Here is an 11685-nt window from a genome sequence, read left to right on the forward strand (position 1 = left end):
GAAAACAAAGATTCAAGGGTATGGTTTTTGCAGCAGTTTTCAGATGACATTGGGGATCCAGAGCAACTTAATCTGGTCTTCATCAATGATAGACAAAAGGTATGACCTACAATTGTACTAACATATTTAGTAGACATTTTTAAAGTTCAATAATAATTGAGATGCTGTTTTGTAACAATTGTACTAACATATTTACTTGTTCTGTTTTTTAACTTGTATAAGGGCCTTATACCTGCAATTGAGATGTTATTCCCAACTTGTGAGCATAGATATTGTGTGAAGCATATCTATAATAATTTCAAAGTGGATCATAAAGGTTTGGAGTTGAAGGATGCACTGTGGAGATGTGCTGGAGCCACAACAGTCAGGGAGTTTAAGAGAAGAATGCAGGAAATGAAGGATTTGGATGTCAAGGCATGAGAGTATCTTGCTGACATCAACTCTGCACAATGGTCTAAGTCTCACTTTAGTAGTAGAGTTTTGTGTGATTGTTTAGCTAATAACTTGAGTGAGTCTTTTAATGCCATGATTTTAGAAGCTAGGGATAAGCCAATTTTAGCAATGTTGGAGTGAATTAAAGTTAGGCTCATGACCAAACAATACAAAAAGATGAGAGGTATAGCAAAATACACTGGAAAAGTTTGTCCTAATATTCAAGACAAATTAGAGAAGTTAAAACATGAATCTATACCTTTCAGTGCTACTCCAGCAGGCAGCTTCATGTATGAGGTTAATAATGGTCGTGAGAAACATGTGGTTGACCTGACTAAGAAAGCATGCGGCTGTAGGATTTGGGATTTGACAGGACTTCCCTGCAAACATGGGATCTCTGCTATTGTTAAGAACCTGGAGAAAGTGGAGGACTATGTGCATCCTTGTTACTTAAAAGAGACATTTGCTGAAACATACAAAGAGATAATACAGCCAATGCCTGGCTAGTCTGAGTAGGTTAAGACTAACCATCCTGCTCCTATTGCTCCTCATGTGTATAAACCACCTGGCAGACCACCAAAGCAAAGAAAAAGAGATCCTGAAGAGCCAAGGAACCCTTATTGAGTTTCTAGGATGAACAAGACAATCAAGTGTGGGCAATGCAAGAAAGAAGGACATAATGCAAGAGGGTGCAAGGCAGGCATCACTAGTGAAACTCCATGGCAGAGAAGAGATAGACTTGCTAAATCAACAGCTGTAAGTATTTCCATGCTTTGAACTATATTCATTTCCTTAAGTATTTCGTGTGCATACAGAGCTTTTGGTCACCAAGTATTCAGCCACCAAGTACTGGATCTCAGAGTGCATACAGAGCTTTTGGTCAAACTACATCTCAACCTGCACCAAACAATAGATCTGAGGCTGCAACTCAACCTGCAACTAGATCTAAGGCTAACCGGTTCTCTTCATCCTCACAACCAAGCTTCCATACCCCTAGAGAGACATGAGATTCTTTACCATCTCAGGCACTTCTGGCTTGTTCTATTTTATTTATTTTTTTCCTCTTACTTGCTATTGTTGGCTCATCTTGCTAACTGTTGGATTTTGGTTATGTAGCCAAGTGCATTTGCTAGGGGGTTTAATGGTAGAAAGTTTCAACCAGTTGGTGGAAATGGCAAAAATGCAGCTGGCAAGGGCACCTAAAGTAGTAAATGACAACTTGGAAGATGTTAAAGTTTCAACAACTTTTTTGTTATAGTTCACTTGTTTAATGTATATGTCAAGTGTAAAAAATAATATTGACAATTTCGGTTGGAAATGTGTATGTCTGAGCACTAGTGGACTAGTTGGTGGGTTTTAATTGGAAGATGTGTAAAGTCACAGGATGTGCCAAAAACAATGTTGGCAATTTTGTATGCATGTGATATAAAACTTTGTTAATGTCTTCACTTTTATTTTGTAAAGTCACAGGATGTTAATGTCTTCACTTTTATTTTGTGAAGTCACAGGATGTTCTCAATGACTCTTCACTTTTATTAATGTTAATGTGCATTGAAATAGGAGAAAGTATTTTGTTGTGTTGTGCTTGTCTTGTGCTTTTGGTGGACTCTATTTTTCTTGTCTTGTGCTTTTGGTGGACTCTATTTTTCTTGTCTTATTCTTTTGGTGGATTTACACAGGTGTATGTATTCACACAACAAATCATGTGTCTGTGTAAAACATGTTCCATTTATAGGCAGGTGTGCAACAAATCATGTATATGTGTAAAACATGTTCCATTTATAGGCAGGTGTGCATTGACACAAGTGTATATATTGAACCAACATGTTCCATTCAAGTTATTATGTTATTAACATTTCCACATAACGCTTTGTGCCAATATATATCAATCACAGGATGAAGTAAAAAGGAATTAAAAAATTATACTAAACAATATTTGCACAAAAACAACACTTTCCATTTCAATTACTCAATAACATTTCAACATCCCACCAAGCATCATGGCAGATTAAGGTTCCTTGCTCTTACATTATTGTTCACTGAGGCAAAACACAACAACAACATTACAAAAATGAAAAATAACCATGACAAAACTAATGCCATCTTGTACAATCTCTCACTCTCTCTAACTCTCTTAAGTTTCTCTCTAATTTCTACATAAAACTCATGAGTTTCTCTTTCCCTCCGGTTACATCTTTTTTCCATTTCCTTAGTTGTCATTTCTCTCTGATTTGCAAGCTGCAATTCATTCTCAAGCATACTTATCCTTTCACGGCCACTCTTACAAGTTTCGTTATCCACCCACTGAAAGAAGCCACATTTGGGACCAACCTGAGCATTACAATTATAACAATTAATTTCACAGTTCACAATTAATCACAACTAATAATTCAATTCAACTCAATTCAAATACAACAATGTAATTGTTACTTACATTAAATTGACTACAACCAACGAATCTTCTTCCATAGTTACCAGCTTTTCGACTTGTTCTTAGGACACAATTCTCAAGGGTACATAAATGACCATCTCCGGCACGGTAGAAACCACTAGTTGTAGAGCCATTGCCAGTTGATGAAGACATAGCAAAAATTTGTTACAAGCTTATAGACCAACAAATCTGTTACGAGTGGCAAGAATCAACTCATCTAAATTTAGTAACAACTACTCATGCTACAACCACATTATTAAAAAAGTTGATGGGCCACAGACCTTTATTTTAAAGTAATAAGAAAATGCAGATATACTCATAATTGTTAAGCCAGTAATAAGAAAATGCAGATATAAACCAATTCCATGGTTAAGCAAGAACCGAATTTGGAAGAAAGAATTTGGAAAAAAGACTACCCAATTTTAAAACTCACAGGAATTTTAACACTCACCGGGCATTTTAAAACCCACCACCGGCACCGGCATTTTAAAACCCACCACCAGCATTTTAAGACCCAATTCAGAACCCTAGATTTCAAAGATTAAAACGCAAAATCCTAATCTACCTGTAACGGCTGAACAGAACAGCAATAATCTTGATCTTCCTCAAATCGGTTTGCATGCACGACCTCAAGCTTTCAACTCCCAGTCAAGTGAAGCGAAGCGCGATACCCATGAGTGAGTCTTCCTACCACAGCTGAACGGAGAAGCTGTCTATCTCGGTTCGGTTTGCATGAACAATGGGAGTGAGTGAGTGAGTGAGTGATTTTTGGGAGTGACACTGAGTGATTTTTGGTGAGCACGCCGGATGAGAGTGACTGAGTGGTTTTTGGAAAAGTGAGTGTTTTGATCTGGATGGGAGTGACTTTGATCTATTTCCTATGTTAGAGTAACGGTGAGGGAGAGGTGGGCACACGGCACATAGACGGAGATAATCACAGATGGGCAAAGTGTCAAAATTCAAACCACGGGTAGGCACTTAGAATTAGAGGTAAACCACAGGTGGGTAATGTGTAATTATCCCAAAAATTTTTGTTGACAAAATTTCTCGTCATCTCTCTTAATAGATATGGCAAGTTTTAGCAATTTGGAGATTTTAGATTTGAACTTAAATTATTTCACTGGAAGTATTTCTCCACATATTGCAACACTATCTTCTCTCAAGGCTATATCATTAGAAGCCAATAGTCTACATGGAACTTTAAATCAAGGTAAGAATCTACCAAATTGACATGCCTTGCTGATTCTTATGGTGGCACATATTTAGCATAGACATTGCTAATCCTTTTGCTTTTGACAGAACTATGTTCACTAAAAAAACTCGAAGAGTTAGATCTTTCTTCTTTTGAAGGGATCCTTCCTCCATGTTTAAACAACTAGACATCTCTTACATTGTTCGATATATAATACAACCGGTTCAGTGGAATCATATCTTCAACTTCAATAGCTAATCTGACAACCCTCATTGATTTGAGTAATAATCTTTTTGGTGGAAACTAGTCTCCAACTATAATAGCCGGCATGACATCCTTGAGAACATTGATCTGAGTAACAATTTTTTTGAAGGTTTATTCCCTTTTAGCTCATTTTATAATCACTCCAAGCTTAAGGTGATTTAACTAATGAATGACGACAACAACAAACTTAACATAGAAATTGAAAACCCCAGTTGAGACCCTTTGTTTCAATTATAAATCTTAGTATTGTCTAATTGTAAGCTAAACAATCCCACTACTTTTGCAAGTTTCTCTCAAGTCCACATGATTTAGAAGTTCTTTTTTTGTCCAAAATGAAGTTGAAAGGAAGCTTCCCCAGTTGGTTGCTTAAAAACAATACTGGACTACAATGGTTGAATCTTCAAGATAACTCTTTCATGGGTCCATTACATTTGCCATCAAATCAAAGTATAAATCTTAATTTTTTGGATGTCTCTAATTATAGCTTTGATGGATAGCTTCAAGAAAATATAGGAAAAATTATTCCAAAATTAGTGAATCTAATTTTATCCAACAATCTTTTTTAAGGTAGACTCCCATCCTCAATTGGTGACATGAGTAGTTTGAGAATATTGGATTTGTCCTCCAATAATTTTTCTGGAGAGTTACCAATGGAAATCGTTGCCAATTGCACCTTATTGAGGGCATTGAGGTTATCAAATAATCACTTTCAAAGTGAAATTTTCTCAAAGCACTTCAACCTATCCTCACTGGAGTTTTTGGAATTGAGCAATAATCATTTCATAGGTTCTTTTCCAATGGTACCCTTAAAGTACTTGTTGTACATAGATGTTAGAAACAATCACATGTCTGGTACAATTCCTGAATAGATAGGAGGAAATCAAAGTTTAATATTAGCATCGACTATTAACTTGAGTAGCAACTTTTTTGAAGGTCAGATTCCATGTGGAGTAAGTGCATTTTCTATAATAGACCTTTCTCGGAACTTGCTTTCTGGATTGTTACCGTCTTATTTGAATTTACAGAAGGTTCTACACCAACTTTTGCATGGGAACAAACTCACAGGATCACCAACAAAAGCCATTCTCAATTCATCATATCAGTCATCACCGTGTTCATGAATCTAGGACCTTTAACAAAGGTCGAACATGGTGTAAACTGACGATCACCCCAATCAAAAGGGCGCACGCAGAAAGTTGAAATCATCTCGTCTTTGGACGCAGTCCTCAAATGCTCACATTCGGGGTAGTCAGGATGCTCTACCCTCGAGACACGGAGCACATCGGATACCAACTCCGGTGTGACAACAATGCGTGTACCTCGAACGCGAGTATAAAAGAGAGGTACTGAAGAATCAAGTTCATGCATGTTGGATTAAAACTCCTGGATCAGCACGGAAAGACATGTGACCGAGACGTCACATAGTGACTCCCAACCCCGACTGTGAATGACATCGGGTAGGTCAATGTTGGCGAAGTCCGCCAAAATGACTCGGCGTTCCGAATGAACACCTCGTCAAGAAAAGGGGGTAGGATCAGAAGAAGACGATGCCCTGGAACGAAGAGGGTTCCAGGACGAAGCAGATTTACGTTTCGGTGCCATTGACGCACTAACGTAAACTAGAGAGAGAAGGGGGGAAGAAAGAAACACTCAGAAAAGTCCCAAACAGTTCAAATATACGCAAATATATTGAATGTAAGGTACGTATGCATGAGCATGTAACGTGCAAAGTAAAAAGCATCATAGGCTCAGCCCAATCCAAACCTACCAGCACACAAACAGTTCAACATGTATAACACATAACTAAATGCATGAAAATACAGTTACAATGCACATGAAATGCAATGCATGAAGTTTTTAAGATTAAATCTTCAAAACCCATCCCAAAATTTCACAAAAACCTCTTTGATTTTGAAAAACCCCAAATTTTGCAAAAATCCCAAAAACTTAAGTTTTAAAGAATGAAATGCATGAAAATGAGGGATTAGAGACTTACCAAGTGAGGAAAAACTTGATTAAGCTCGAAAATTGCTTGAGAAAGAGGTTTAAGGGAGAGAGGAGAGTGTTTGGGAGATGAACAACCATAGACAAATCGAGAGAGATCGAGAAAATGAAGTCTGGATCGCACAAGAATCTATTTATAAAACCTTAGTAAATCTCAACAGATCAAGGTGTCAAAAGGTATCGAGACAGGTGTCGAGCTTTAAAAGCTTCTACAGAAGCAGCTATTGAGATGTGTCCAGGTGTCCACACCAAAGCAAACTCGATGGATCGAGGAGGTATTGAGGAGCTATCGAGAGGGTAGAAGATTTCTCGATCGATCCACCTAGTTATCGAGAGGTGTCGAGATTGCAATAAGAATCAACTGAAAAGCTCGATAGATAGGCTAGGTATCGAAATTGCTTAAAAACAGTTTTTCAAGAAGGGAAAAACACAGATATGAATGCAATCAAGTATGCAACACAACTAAGGATCCAAACATCATTTTGAACTCTTCAAAACATCTCTCAACAATAAAAATGTTAAGCACATAGATCCCAAAAACACACACACACACACACACTAAACAAATCTAACCAATTTTATATTTCAAAAACAAGTCAAGACAATTTAGTGAGCATACATTAACACATGTAAACCTTATGATGGTCAAATCACATTGTATCTGCACATGTATCAAGAGTAGTAAAGAATATTGCATGTTGTGTGTGAAAAATATCGCAAGATTGCATAAGTATATACATGTTATGACGATTTGAGATATGAGAAAATCACTTTAACTCACACACAATCATAACTGTTTGATAGGGACTATCACCTTTAATGTACATCCTATAACTCCCACATCTCTTAGAATACACGCTTGCAATCATATATAAAGCATTTTGATCTTTTTGCTTTTTATTTTTTCTTTGCATATTTTTCTTTTAAGCAAATCATGCATGGGCATATAAGAGATAAAAAAGAAATACCCAATTATGTTAAGCATTTGACATTCCAATTTTGCTATGCCGAAGCACACAAATGTCATTCATGATTGGCGGGCAACAGTGGTGAGATGGTTATTTATGCCTTTCTCTTAGGATTTTCTAATCCTTCCCGTCAAAAAAAGTAATACGAGTGTTAAGTAAAAGAGATTACTTAATATTACTCATCACAAACACGAGTCACAAAACTCACTTACTTGGTTATGCATAGAGATACTCATCTAAGTTACAAAAGATACAAAATTTAGAAAATTTTGTTTCAATGGCCATCCAAGGTACACAAGTACCAATGTATACAAAACACACATTGTTTTTGTATTTTTCTGATTTTTCAATTTTTTTTATATGAAAAAATAAATAAATAAAACTGAAAATAATAAACAAAAACATGTTAAACAGAGTAAAATATAAAACTAGACTGACTCAAAATAAAAGCAAAACACATAAGTTATGAAAAAACAAAAACACGAAAAGAGAAAAGAAAGTGATAGAATCACTTGAAGCCTTTTTCCTTCCACACTTTAGAAGAACCTTTCCTTTAATTAAAACCTTAAACCGGCGGTGAGGGGGAAGAATTGAAACCGTCCAAGTTTGAAAGGAATATAAGGGCTTTGAGAAGATCTCCAAGGGGAGCAAGAGAGGATTGAAGCTGATTCTGGCTTCCAGATGCTATCGTACCGTTGCTCTATTGAGTGGCTAACCACTTATAGCAATTTGATCATGTATGACCGGCAACTCCACAATGATGATAGAGATGCTGCTTCTTCTATTTAAGCTTTTGAGAGTTAGCCTTCTTAGCCCTAGGGTTTTCAGCTTCCTTCTTATCTTGCTTAGGGGGTGCTCCTAAGATAGATTTACCCTTATCTAAGTTCTCACTAGCTAATTCATTTTTAACAACATTGTTCTCATTTTTAATATTATTAGCAGGATGAACAAAAACAATAGTACTAGTAGAAGCAATACTAGGAGAAGAGAAATCAGACCCTAAACCAGTTCGATCAGAAGCAGATTTCTGAAGACTGAGCATCTCATCAAGTTTTGCACTTGAAGTCCTCTCCAATTGAGCTCTGACTTGGAACAGCTTCACTTCGAGGTTCTCGGTCTTTTCAGCCAAGAAATTATTCTCAAATCTCAATATTTCAATAGTCTGATTGGCTTCATCAAACTTTGTGGAAAGCTCTTCTCGCTCAAGCTCCATATCACTAAGCTTCTTGGAGGCCAACCTATACATCTTCTCATGCTTCTCTGAGACCTTGTATAACTTTGCATAGGTTGTGTGGATATCATCTTGTTCATCCATCTTCTCAAACTTGGACTCCACCAATTCCTCTTCTTCATCCACATCTTCAACAATACCCTCAGTAGGATTGACAGTGGCAGTGAAGGCATTCAGGATTCCATCATCCTCATTGTCGAAATCATCCTCAAGCTCAATGTCACTTAAAGTAGTAGCAAGTGCTTTGCTCTTCCCAATGCTCTTCAGATATGTAGGACACTCCTGTTTCATATCTCCAAAGCCTTAACACCTGAAGCACTTTGATCTTGAGGTAACAGTGTACTGAACACCATCCCTAACATCCTTCTTCCCTTTATCTTGGCTCTTGAACTGAGAAGAACTGGATTACCTACAGTCCTTGTCAAAGCCCTTCCCATTGGCATTCTTCATGAACTTCTTGAATTGCCTTGTTATGTAGGACTTCATCTTAGAATCTTCATCATCTGAAGACTCATCCGTGTCATTACTCTTAGCCTTCAAAGCCATGCTCTTGCTCTTGCTCGGCTTACCAATTCTTGTTAACCCTAGCTCGTAGGTCTGCAGATTACCAACCAGCTCTGTCAAAAGAATCTTGTCAATATCCTTTGATTCCTCAATTACGGTGATCTTGGTATGGAATATCTCGGGTAGAGATCTGAGCACCTTTCTCACAATCTTAAGTTCAGGAATGGTTTCCCCAAGATTGAAAGGTGAGTTCACTGTGCCTTTGAGTTTGGCATAGAACTCATCGAACGACTCATCTCCATCTTAATCTCTTCGAAGCTTGTAGTGAGCCTCTGAAGTTTCGAATCCTTAATAACCTTAGTTCTTTCATAGGTTGTTTGGAGGATGGTGAATGCTTCCTTTGCAGTTTCCGTGGAGGATATCTTCTTGAATTCCTTATTAGTGACTGTACTAAACGAAGCATTCAATGCCCTATTGTTAAAGTTTGTCGCCTTGATCTTAGCTTCATCCCAATCGGTCGGCGCTTCCTTTGGCTTGGTCCAGCCTATCTCAACATCTTGCCACACCTTCTCATCTAGAGACTGCAAGAAAACTCTCATGCGTACTTTCTAGTATGCATAGTTAGTGTCATCAAATAAAGGAGGTATAATTAAAGATTGTCATCTATCAATGACAAACAAGGGTCAATGGATCAACACAGTAAAGATTAAAACCTAATCAGAGTGTGTCTGCTCTGATACCACTTCATAGACCAAAAACGAATTGATCCCATGTGATAAATTAATTGATTAATTAGCCAAATTTATTAATTAATCAAATTAACATGCAAATGCGTGGTAACACAAACAAATCATCAATTAAACTAAGCACAGTAGAAATTAAATTGACACGGTGATTTGTTTACGAATGGGGAAAACCAACACAGCAAAAACCCTACCGGGTAATTTTAAGATCACCACTCTCGAGAATCCACTATTATCAAAACAAGCGATTATAAGTAAAGGAATCCCAGTACCTTATACCAACCTACAATTGAACTCTTACCCCAATACGCAATTGGATTTGTTCTGTAGTGACAATCTCTCCTTGTAATGCACGACTCCCAGTACCTGACTAACCAATTACGCGAATCCTAGTACGCGACTTCAATCACCAACGAGAGAAGGTTGTTGGCTGCAAAGTTCTTCAGTTCATCCAGACGATGAAGATCAAGAAGATGCTTGATTACAAAACCCTACGGTGCACAAACACAACAACTTCTTCACAAGAATGATGAACTATGGCAAAACTGTGTATCTACTCACAATTTGCTTGAATAAATTTTGTTCAATACTAGTGCAACTTGTGTCCCTTTGACGGTCCTTAAAATAATCCTTTTATATGTCTAAAATTGTGAAAAAAGAAAACTCAAACACATAATCACGGATTAGAGTCAAAACAGAACTGAAAATTTGCTTTTCTTAAACCTCGACAGATACCCTATCTATTGGGCTACTGTCGAGCCACAGGGCTGGAACAGCTCTTCAAGCTCGATAGATGGCTAGCTGTCGAGTTTTAATGACAAGCACTTTTCAGACTTGAATATTGGACAGACTTGCATGGTTACACTTGATCTTGAAACAAAGTTTCTTGAAGTATTAAACACATCCTAGATCTACCCAAATACAAGTAAAGTGCGTTTTGTCAAAAAATTAACCAATTACATAAAATAGTGACATGTTCCTAACAAGTGAATCACATATGTCCTGACATATTCTATTGACTAATAAAATGATCTTTTTTTTTGGTAATCAAAATATATAGAAAAATATTTTATATATATATATATATATATATATATATATATAATTTTTTATTTTTTACAAGTTAGGGCTTTCTTTTATTTGGGAGTCTTAGGCGATCGCATCAATTGCACCTATAGTTTAGCCGATTTGGTGGGTTCAAAGAGCCATGCCTTGGTGATGGCCCATGTCATTAAAAATGAAAAAAAAAAAAGGGGGGGGGGGTAATCTTTGAAAATTACTATAAACAATTTTTTAAAAGGCTCGATGCTTTCCGTTTTTCAAAAAAATATTTGTCAAGGCAGATGTAGACTGACCAAACACTTTGCTCAAATTGCCAAGTCATTAATTTTCATTAGCCTTACATACAAAATTGTTAAACCTTTTTCCCTTCAGATGTGCTATGCAATTCCTTCTTTAAAATTTATGTTGTTGATATCTCGTAAATGGATCTTGTTGGTCTGATATGTCTGTATGGTGTGGTTAAGGTACTGCTCACTACACCTAATTGGACCCAATAAAAATTATTTAATTATTACAAAGAACAAATTATCTTCAACAAATTTTAAAGAAAAATTTATATATTATATTACAGTACAAAATAATTATTTATTCCCATGCATCGCATAGATCTGTAATTAGTTTATGCAATTACTATAATGAAGACTTGTTTGTAATATAATTATGTTTATTTATTAAAATAAATTCAAATTTGCATATGAATTGAAGGATATGCAATGCGGACCTTCTTTGTGATAATTTGTCCACAAACTACTTAACGTGTACAATTTTTTAATATTGGTGTTAACACAACACAAATTTACAAAATAAATTACACATAGGCACACAAATTTCATTACTGACAACGAGGATTATAA

This window comes from Quercus lobata, chromosome 1 (genome assembly GCF_001633185.2).
Source record: "Quercus lobata isolate SW786 chromosome 1, ValleyOak3.0 Primary Assembly, whole genome shotgun sequence".
In the NCBI taxonomy this organism is placed as follows: Eukaryota; Viridiplantae; Streptophyta; class Magnoliopsida; order Fagales; family Fagaceae; genus Quercus; species Quercus lobata.